At 36.9% G+C, this 10,596-nt stretch overlaps 1 protein-coding gene across 3 annotated transcripts in view; it reads left to right on the top strand.

Moving 5' to 3' along the window:
- Window positions 1-1,098: 1,098 nt before the first annotated feature.
- The window catches only part of IQCM (IQ motif containing M), a 125,642-nt gene continuing 116,144 nt past the window's right edge, over window positions 1,099-10,596 (top strand). Inside the window, exon 1 of one of the 3 annotated variants that reach the window (XM_085544988.1) lies at window positions 1,099-1,476. The gene's annotated coding sequence lies outside the window, so the exon portion shown is untranslated. The remainder of the gene's footprint in view (window positions 1,477-10,596) is intronic. The other 2 variants (XM_015861182.3, XM_085544989.1) reach the window with 2 other exon arrangements.

Raw genomic sequence — 10,596 nt, 5'->3', positions numbered from 1 at the left:
CTATTCAGGCTCATAAAACACCTCTCCCTTCACAGCTTCTCAAACGCCTCCACCTCAGCATTTCAAGTAACTCAAGCTGCTTCCTTTCTTGCTTGCTCTCCTGCTTGCATGCCAAAACCAGAAAGCCTTTATTAAGAGCTTTCCTGTCAATCATCCTGAAGGCCTCTTTGGAAATCTGATTAGTATTTGCAGCCTATGTTCAGAAACAGGCCGAATATATCTGGTGCAATTTATACAAAGGGGTATGAGGGAGGGGAACAATTTAACTAGAGGATGAAGTCTTGTTTCTGTGCTGCAGATATGTTATCATCTCTGTAAGCAGTGAGATATTTTCAGATTGTAAAGAGTTGTGCACATGGGAATTTAAGATACGCTATGTCATTTGGGATTGTTAAGGCTTGCCTTTACTGCAGTACATGAGAAAGTGGGTAAATTAGGCTGTGCTGGAGGTTGAGACTGCTGCTGTAGCATTATTAGCTTACAGTGGGCTCAGATATGTCTACTGGCTGTACAATTGTATCAGCACAGTCACTCTCTTCAACTTTCTAAGCCCATACAAACTGGATAAAGTGTTTAAAAAGAAGGAAAGAAGTATTCTGTGACAGGTGCTCTGAAGCCTACGCTTCATGGTTTCACAAAAAGTTGAATTCTGTTCACTCAGAAGAATGGAGAATGGTGAGTGCTGAATAATACTTTCACAGGCAGTACTAGAGGCTTGAAAGATGGTGACTACCATGAACTCGCTATTTGTCTGGGCGGACTGCAGCCTGTCCAGCCTTACTTGCTAGACTGTTGAAGCAGAAGTAGATGACAACACACCTGGTTGAAAAAAACAGAGTGAAAGGAACAAGTAGTATATGCTGAATATGATGCTGAAAGCGATCAGGTTGCATGCTGAAAGGAGAGATATTACTTGGGTACTGCTTTGTTCACGTAATTCTTATTAACCCAACAACTTTACTAAAACGATGCTTGGATGTTTTGTCTAGTCTGCTGCTGTAAATTTTGCTTAGCAACGTTCTGCAGCCTGATTTCTGTTACCTGGTTAAATTACAAAACAACTCACAGAACAAAGTGCAGCCATTGTCTGCCAGCTCCAGATTTGCCGAGTGAATCCCTTGGAGCCAGAGTGGAGGTGGGACCCTGTGTCTTATCACAACCAAGCCTGGCAGAAACTGGTGGTTGCTTGGTAATAATGAATGTTGCTGTTCCTTATTCCAGAGGTTTAGCAAACAGCTGAAGCAACAAATTTGGGGAGTAGCATAAGGCCTGAAAAGAACAAATAGTTGCTGAAGAAAAAAAACCAAAGAGTGAGACGAGAGTGTTACTTGGATACACCAGAAGACAACACAACAGAAGGAAGGGCTGTGAGGAGAAATAAAGACAAAATGTTCAAGGTCTGGAAGGATCTGTGTTTTTTAATGCACCTAGTGGCACTGCAGTTCCGTTCGGTTTGCTGATCCAGAAGTATTATCAGTAAGTTGTTTATTACAAATCTTTTCTTCCTAATTTTCCAGTCATTTCCTCTTTCTCAGGATTTTGTGTTAGTCTTCCACTGTATATTTTACTCTCCATTCACCCTTCAGAAGTATTTTCTACTGTTACATCTTGCAAAAAATGAGAGCTGTACTAGTTTCAATAAATAGCTATTGTCCTGAGGCAATAGTGGCACTGGTTAAAACTGCTGGGTCCGTGTGCTCAGTGCCTTGTTACCTGCTATTCCAGGCAGATGATGTAACATCATCTGCGTATCTCACTTATTTTTCTTGTTATCACAAGTGCTGCAGATACAGATAGAAAAGCTTCCTTAAGAGTGTAAGAAAGTCTTCACGTCTGTTCTTGATCAGACAATGCAGAAACAATGATTAGATTTTTTAGACTGTTTCCCGTGGATGTGCTGATTTGATTTCTGTTTTAGAGATGGAGGAAGATGCTCATCTGAAATTTTCTGTTTCCTTATCATTAATGAGGCTAATGTATGTAGCTAAGTTATTTGCAGAAACAAATGATTGTGTGAATGACTCAAAAGTGGACGGGCTTATTTGCGATGGCTTTACCACAAGTAGTTTGGGTAACTGCAGTAGTTCACAAATATGAGTTATTCTAGAGAATGCAGCCTGGCTCTTGATGTGTGCTGCAGTTGCTAGTGACATCTATGCTATATAGATAAAAGTTACATCAAATATTTTCATTTACATGTCCAGACTCCTCTTCCAGCTCAGCAACAGCTTGTGCGGTTTCCTCTTTAGCTTCATACAGCATTTCTAATGGAGATCTCTCAAAGTATATTACTAGAAAGGAAATGCAACCCCAAGTCCTGCACCTGAATATGTTTGCCAGTACAGCAGTCTTCACAGGGCAACTTTGTTTGGTACTGCCTTGTGATCTCCTTGCAGCAATGAGCAGTTATGCACACACATACATCTATGGGTTTCATTTCTGTAAGATGCTTCTCACCAGCGTGAGAGAGAGCTCACAGTCTGCACTCAAGATTTGACATCACCATTGACTGCACTGATAAAATATAAATTTTCAGTCTGTCCTTTATTTATTTATTTATTGTCTCCAAAACCTCAATTTCTTTTTGTCTGTTTTTGCCATCTCTGTTTATGAATGAAGTTTCTTTTCCCTTCAGTTTTCTGAACTCCTCACCATTCTTTATCACATATAAAATCCTGTCTCTGCACAATCCTTTTTCTCTGTATATATGATTACACATGAAAAGATAAATTAGATATGTAAGTCTTGGAAAACCCTAGTTCCTTTTCTATAGAAGCAATACTTAGGTTCATTGCCTAGTTGTCAGGTTTATTCATCTCCCTCCTAGAGCTATGGCAGTCAACTCTAATTCCTGAAGTTTTTTTTTGAAACTCGTGTCTTTACTTGAAGCAAAACACATGTGAAGTGCTGAAAAATGTTTAAAGGACACAATATAATTAATATAAATTTAAAATACCATTAAAGAAGCAAAGATGTATTTTCCTATGGATTTATAAAACCTTAGTATTGAAGTTGATTCCTTTAACTGAATTACCGTTACATTTTAATTACACTTACTGAAATAGGGACATAAAACTTGGTATCACTGAAGAGCTCAAGTGAAAAAATACCAATTTAATGTATTAAAAATCCTTTATTAAGGAACATTGTGGAGAACTTGTTCTCAAGAATGAGAGATGCCTCTCTTGGCTTTCCTTCGTTTGACATATTTTAGACCTAATTCAGCAGACATTAACATCTGTGAGTCGAATGAGCATACTGTATATGTCTCTCTCTTTTTTTTTTTTTTTCTTTAAAAGAACTTGTCATGCTACTGGCCTCATAAGGTGAAGCATTCGCTTTTCTTCTATGGATGTAGAATTATTTTTTCTGTAACTATTATGGAGGCGATGGAGTACCTTTATTTGGTAGCACTCCAGCTAATTGTTCTGAAAGTATTTAAAGGGAAAGGCTTTGTTCAAAAAAAAAAAAATAAAAAATCTGCCATTTGTAAATAGCTTTAATGAATCTGGGCAGTAATTTAAATTCTCAGGGTTACATTTTTGAACTGCTTGAATAACAGCCAATAGCACAGAACTACTGTGGAAACATCTCATTAGAACTGGTGTTACTCCTCATTTCTAAAAGGAATATGACTCATCTTGGAGGTTTGTTATAGTATAAGCATTTTTAGCAGTTGACTCTGCACCTGTATTCTCCATCAGAGAAATTTTGGTTATGCAGCAAATATAGGTTTTCCCTCACTGTGTCTTAAATGACCTAAAAATCTATAGATGTTTTATTTTTCATTTCTCTGTATCGTGAGCCAGCTGGCACCATTGATAGGACACTCATGTTGACTTGTGTCTTTTCCAAAAGTTTTCCTGTAAAGATGATCAATGAGTATTGAACTGCACTCAACTAAGATGATTTCTGTGCCACAAACTACTTTCAGCAGAACATAGAAAACTATCCTTTTGCATTACAGCTGTGTATTAGGCCCAAAGATGTGGACCATGTTATACTATGAGACTGCTTAGGTGTACAGTGTCAACAACAAACTGATACAAAATTGAAAAAATTAGACTGGACATTTTAGAATGGACAAAATTTTATCATGTAACTAGGTTGCAGTGATTGTAAAGAAAGATATCCTGTATGAAATAGAACATCCTTACCTGTGATACATAGAGTTGTCAGAAGTGATTAAATGAACGTATTAGAACACGGGCTGAAGTCTCACTAGTATGCTTTAGGCATGTTTAAGTTGAAAAATGGATGCAAATAGCTCTCTTCCCAAGGTAATATCGAGCTGAGGTAATTTCGGGTGCTGCACAGCACTGTGTAGAGAGCAAGTCTGGGAAGTAGTATATGTACTATTACAGTACTGTGCCCCAAATAGGAAGTCCTTCCTTTCAGCAGCCCCTTGTTGGGTGCAGTTCCATCAGACACAGCAATGCTGCTTCTGGATTTGCAGATGGCATAGAGAAGCCTTCTTTATATGACACTATCATGTGGTACAGCCTGGTTGTTGTTACTTTGGGTACCTTTGTCCAAAGAATTAGTTTAAGTCTGTGTCAGAAACACTTTTGCTTCTGGTGGTGCTTGGGAAGTAAAATCCTTATGAGCCTGGGCATTTTGTTACTTGAATCTTGTGCTTTGTGAAGAATGACAAGTTTCTCTGCCTTTTTCACTTAGAGGCCAATGCTCTCTGAAGCCTACGCACAACACAGGCAGGTTTATGGGTTGCGTCATTTAGGAATGGTTTAGTGATCAGTCTACTTGTCTGGGATGTGAGAGACTGCAGTTTAAAATATCTGTTTGGTCCAGCAGATCAGAGCAGTTCCACTTTGCATTAAGTGTTCATCAGGCCCCTGAGTGAAAAAGGGAGACAGAATGATTCTATTTCTGCCAGAGGCTGGGGCCTTTAACAGTGATATGAGAAAATTATGGTTAGGTTCTTAATGCAGTAAAAGAATTCAGGGTAAGATCATCTTGCAGTTTCTGTAACTTGTTTGCCTGTGTTTTGTCTGCAAAGTATGAAATTTGTACCTGTCCTGTTCTTTCATGTGGATATGGGAACTTACATAAGGCGCTATGTCAGAGTATTTTCTATAAAGTTTGCTTGCATGCTTTAGATGTAGACATGTCTTCTATTATAACTTAAAAAAATAATAATAATTAAGGTTATTTTCTTTATCCTTAGTTGAATACTGCTATGCTTTTTATACTATCCAAACATGGTTCTGTGTTATGTCCAGCAAATTAATATTTCCATTAAACTCTGGATTTCTAAAGTTCTATTCGATTATAACTCTTCAAGCTTCATTCAATGCCTGTGAATTTATTAAATAATTTTTGTTGAAAATCTTTAAAGATATGAGTGCACATCATATTGGCAGGTTTTCTACTGATGAGAATTCATTTCTTTCTATGTTGTAGGTCAGTAGTTAACATCTTGCAAGGGATTAGCTCTGTCTGTATGAACCAGTGCCTAAACCTGAATAGCCCTGACCTTGACAGACCGAACAAAAATGTGGCCAGCCCAAAAAAGCTCAGTTATGCTTCATATGCTGTGTTGCAGTGGTTGGTACTTATCTTGCAAATCCTCACTTGTGTCTATGTGTAAAAATCCCACGGGAAGTAGTGGGGCTAGGAGGGAGGAGTCTGGCGTTCACGACCCTGAAGGCCGAGGACGGAGCAGCTACAAAACTGTCCCCAGAACTTTGCCGTTGGTTCACTTGATGAAACTTATGACTACCAGAAGGTGGCGGCATTGACGAAGGAAACAAGCTGAAATTATACATTAAATGTATGTAATGGTTTGTTTCTTTTTTTCTTTTCCTGTTTGTTTTTTTTGTTTGTTTGTTTGTTTGTTTTTGTTGTTTTTTTAACTTTGAATAAAAAAGTGTAATAGAATATTTGCAGCACACTCAATATATTCCTGGTGAATTCAGTTACTAATATTATGATTGTGTCAAGCAGACTTTTTCAACTTCTTTTGGATTGAAGTTAATTTCTTCATGTAGGCTATGGTTAGACCTCTGAGTGCTCAAGCCTGCTGTTTGCAACTTGAATTTGTTCCTATAGAACAAATCTACTCTGTAATTTCATTGTAGCCAGCTTAAATTGTGGGTAAAAAGCCTCATGTTTCCCATTTCTGAGCTGTGGTTTGTTTGATTTTATTGATGACTGATTTGTCAATACTAAATCCTGGAAAGCTTCAGTCTAGTGCAGAGATTGTAGAAGGGTCCGCTTGCTAGCTCAAGCCTACTCAGTGCAGATTTGCATGTGAACAACATGCAGGTACACAATGTGCACTTGTCTACTAGGGAGAGTATAGTATTTAATTCTCTCTTTGGCATCTTGGAACAATGAAGTCTTTGCATTTGTGAGTGAGGTAGGTAGAGAGCGTGGCCTTCAGGCATATGTATTTCAAGCACAAATTTGTCTTAAAGAAAGATGATAACAATAATTTTGCTTTTATTGTTCTGAAAGAGTCTAACTAATTGGGAGTAACAGGCAGTACGCTCACTTCCAAAATTTGCAGATAGGTAGCTCAAGGTTGTGTTATTTTTTTTTAAATAAAAATCCTCACTCAGTGACCTGAAAAAACCCATGGATTCAAGCAACTGCTTGAGACAGTGAAATCAAGCATACAGCAGATGCATCAGAACCAAGAAACTAAACAAAAAACAACTGCTTCTGGAAAAGTAAAAAAAAAAAATACAATCTACCAAAAAAACCAAACTAGCAGAATGAGTTTAATTTTCCCCCTCCAAGTCTGCAAATCCATTACACACAACTGGCAGCATACTCCATCTGCAAAGCACTGAATGAACTGGCTATGTTGTTGAGCCAGCTTGGTGGTATCTGTCCTGTGCTCTTCTCTGCTCTTGTTTTTGTGGTGTTTTTTGTTTGTTTTCTTTGTTTTTGTTTTAAATGTGATGTTAATGCCAGCATAAGATGGTTAAGGAAATGTTTGTTTGCCGGAGAGCAATGACTCTTTGTCCTCATGTACAAGAAATGCATATAACGGAGGAAGTTCTTTACTTCATTGCATCTGTTTTTCTATTTTTATGGTTGAGGCTATGCTTTTTGTGGTGTGACTTTTTAAGGAGATTCATTGAAGGCTAACGTCTGCAAAATGTTGAGGACTACTAGCACTTGTCACTTGGAAGATAAACTGAAGAAGTCAAACTCAAGAAATGATGAAGTGAGTGCATGCAGCTACTGTGTACTTACATTATGCTTTTGATTTGTTCACTTTGTTTGCTGTCCTTAGATGATATAGAATTGTGTGTTACTGTCCTTTCTTCTCTTTCTTGGTAGTGCAGCTTGTTCATTAAGAAGTCTCCCACAACTGAGGCTAGCATTTTCTGTTTGCTTGGATGTTCCTTTTATTAATTTTGTGTGTATTTTACTTTATTCTTTCCCATCATAAGCAAAACAATCAGAATTTCTATTCTTTCTCTGTGAGGTTTCAGCCTTGCCTATCATAGGCTATATTCTTTGGCATTTTCATTCTTGTAACATCACAGAAACACAACCATGCAATTAAAAGGAGAATTAGACTTCATCAGTGTGACAGTTAGTTCTTTAGCTTCTTACCTGCTCTCTCACAGCTTTGGCTCTTTTTGATTCTCTATATTGGATCTCATTAAAATATCTAAATTATATTTTACTTATAACATTGGGTGGTAAGTGATAATAGGGTGATAAGAAAGAAAAACAGAATGTAGAAGAGAAGGGGCAGTTAAAAACAGTTTAAAATTGCCTGTTCTTTTTTCTTTGCAAATCTTCAGATTACCACGACAGGAAGGCAGTGTGATTTTGTTCTCACTCATACCATGCTCATTGCTTGTACCTGTCTTGGCAATTCCTGTCTTCAACAGTTTTCCAAAAAAAAACTGCTCTAAAGCAATTCTTAAAGACTAAAGTATACTATGACAAGATTTTGTACATATCATCTATCAGTTTCACTATACCTTTTTCTCTTTCTGAAACCACCTTCAATTTTAACATGCTGGGTTATCAGAATTCACAGATAAGTTTCTTTACTTTTTCATTTGATCTTTCTTTTGCTGTTTCCAGTTTTTTGCTCAGATTTTTGCATCCTCACTTTGATACTTCTGTGCCTTTGCATTTTTTCATATAATCAAAATATATCTCTATCTACGTGTGTAGCTCCTGTTGATAAGAAAATAGATATAATTTTATATGCATACATTGAGATCTTGAAGCCTACCCTAGAGAGCAAAGGATTGGATTTTTCCTGCTTGCATTCTGTTGAGATTTTAGTGCTCACTCATTATGTCAATGACAGTCTTGTCACAAAATTTTATAGATTTGACTCTACAGTGCTTCAGGTTAAAAACAAGCCCATGCCTTGGCAACCTGAGTATTTGTTCTCCTTCTTGTATGCTATTCTATTCTTCATTCCTGATGGGAAGGGAGAGATTATCCAGGCAAATGTCTCTTATTGTCCCCATGATACTCTATGTTATGATAATGTTCTCTTTCTTTACTGTCACTGAATAGATAGAGCTGGTCTACCTGTTGAATAGTGTATTTAACAATCTGTGTGCTGTACTGTACTAAGCTTGTTCTTTTTGTTGTTACTGATGTGAGGTCATGGTCAAGATCAAGTAATGGAATTCTGATGCTGTAGTCCTGGTAAACAGAAAAATTAACACTTCAGGTACTCCATGTTAACACAGGCACAAGTAGAAGATTGTGGCAATCTGGATAGAGTACTTCAATTTTGTTGTTAAATCAGCATGAGTGACAAGATCAGTCTGTTACCCATTTCTGCTGTAAATTTCCCAAATCACATTGTATACCGCTTCTTGTTCCAGACTTCTCAAAGATGGTAGTTCAGAAGCATTTTGCAGACTTGACATAGGAGTTCATCATGAGTAACTTTCATTCACTAAGCTCTTGAAAATCTGATTTGCCTATTTCTTTCTGCCCGAGCTGGGTTTGTATTAAAGATCTGTATTAATTTAAAAGCAGTCTGTTGGCCTTGGAGCTCTATTCTAATCAGCATGTAGTAGTTAAGTTTTAAAATTAAATTCCAGCAGGAATCAAGTCCACCAGTAGTGTCATATATTTAAAATTAATTATAGTTCAAAACCTTCTTTCCACATCCCTCAGCTAACTTTTCATGCTCTAGGTTTCGTGTGTGTATCATTAGATTTTTGTGGATATTCTTCAGATATTGTTTATAATCTAAACTACATATTTTGTTACTGATTCTTTATAACATGCTACTTGTGAAGTAGTCAATGTATGTTGAACTGTATGTATGAATTGGATGGATTACAAGAACTTTTCAAAGATTTGTGGAATAACAATTTTTTTTTTTAATTTAAATTGCATAGTAGATCAAACCATTCACTATCTTTCATTTTGAGAATGGATTACTAAGGTAGACAAATGGGAACAGGAACATCATAGTGCGTCTTATACAAATAATCTGAAAATTCTAAGTTTACCAGTGGAAGCCTTACTTAAGACAAAGTACAAGAGAGTTGGGAGAGTCAATTGTTGAAATGCTAAATGTGCCCATCCAGTTACCACTAGTACTGCAAAGCATGCTGCAAGATTGTCAGAGCACAGGTGTTTATATCTCTTTGTAAAGTAGTTGTTGTAGTTTAATGAGTATCATAAGTAACTTTGATTTTACTGTGATGTAGAAACAAAGTCATCTTTTACATTGGCACAGTCTAGGTATTTCTGTTTTGTAGATCTAGCATGTAATCACATTTCCTATGAAAACTGTTTTTGTGATTACTTAGGTTATTAGTTGAATTTACATGTATTAACTGAGCTGCTCTCTGATTTTAGTTCTTTTTCTGATGTGTTAAAGGGTAAAGAGGAAGGTATGTTTTTGGCCTTTTCTGATCAAGTAAGTTGCAGGTGCAATATTTTATTTTTGAGTTAAGGCACCCTTATCTCTTACATCACATACTCACCTTGGAGGTGAAAATCAAAGTTCTCTTGATGATGATTCAGCAGTTATTCCTCTATGTTCTTTACTCAATTCAACATGATAAGAGAAATTCTTGGTCTCTTTTGATAACTTTTTTTCCCACTGTTGCATGCTAGCTGAACCATTTAAAAAGTTCATTTGTTCTGGTATAGGTATCTCCTATACAATACTGTGGAGCTAGGGATCAGGTTACTCTGCAGCTAGAATTTCAGTCTAGAAATGGCTTAGGTCTTGAGATAGTCAAAGAATTGCTCAGCCTCTTGTGAAGATGTAAAGATGTTATGTAGGAGCATATTTATAAGTGGATTTGTTTCTTTGATTGTCATCGTACACTGACTTTCTCACAAACATCCTTGCACGTATTCTTTTTCCACCTGCCAGGTTGGCAGGTCTCTCTGTGCACTTCTCTGCAACAAGTGTTGATTAGGATTCCATTTTTGCCCTCCACTGTACCCTCTTCATGTTAGTATTACTTTGTTAGTCCCTTTTCTGTATGATTAGTTTGTCAGGATGCTATCATGTTTAATTGTTAGGAAAATATCTAAGGATGAAATTTGCAACAGGCGCCATTGCTCAATTCATTGCTGAATAGACTGACCATACACTTGCTTGATGATGATGGC

Source organism: Coturnix japonica, chromosome 4 (assembly GCF_054131305.1).
Source record: "Coturnix japonica strain WE chromosome 4, WE-NBRP24, whole genome shotgun sequence".
NCBI classification, from domain to species: domain Eukaryota; kingdom Metazoa; phylum Chordata; class Aves; order Galliformes; family Phasianidae; genus Coturnix; species Coturnix japonica.
This window is presented reverse-complemented; position numbering and strand designations above follow the sequence as displayed.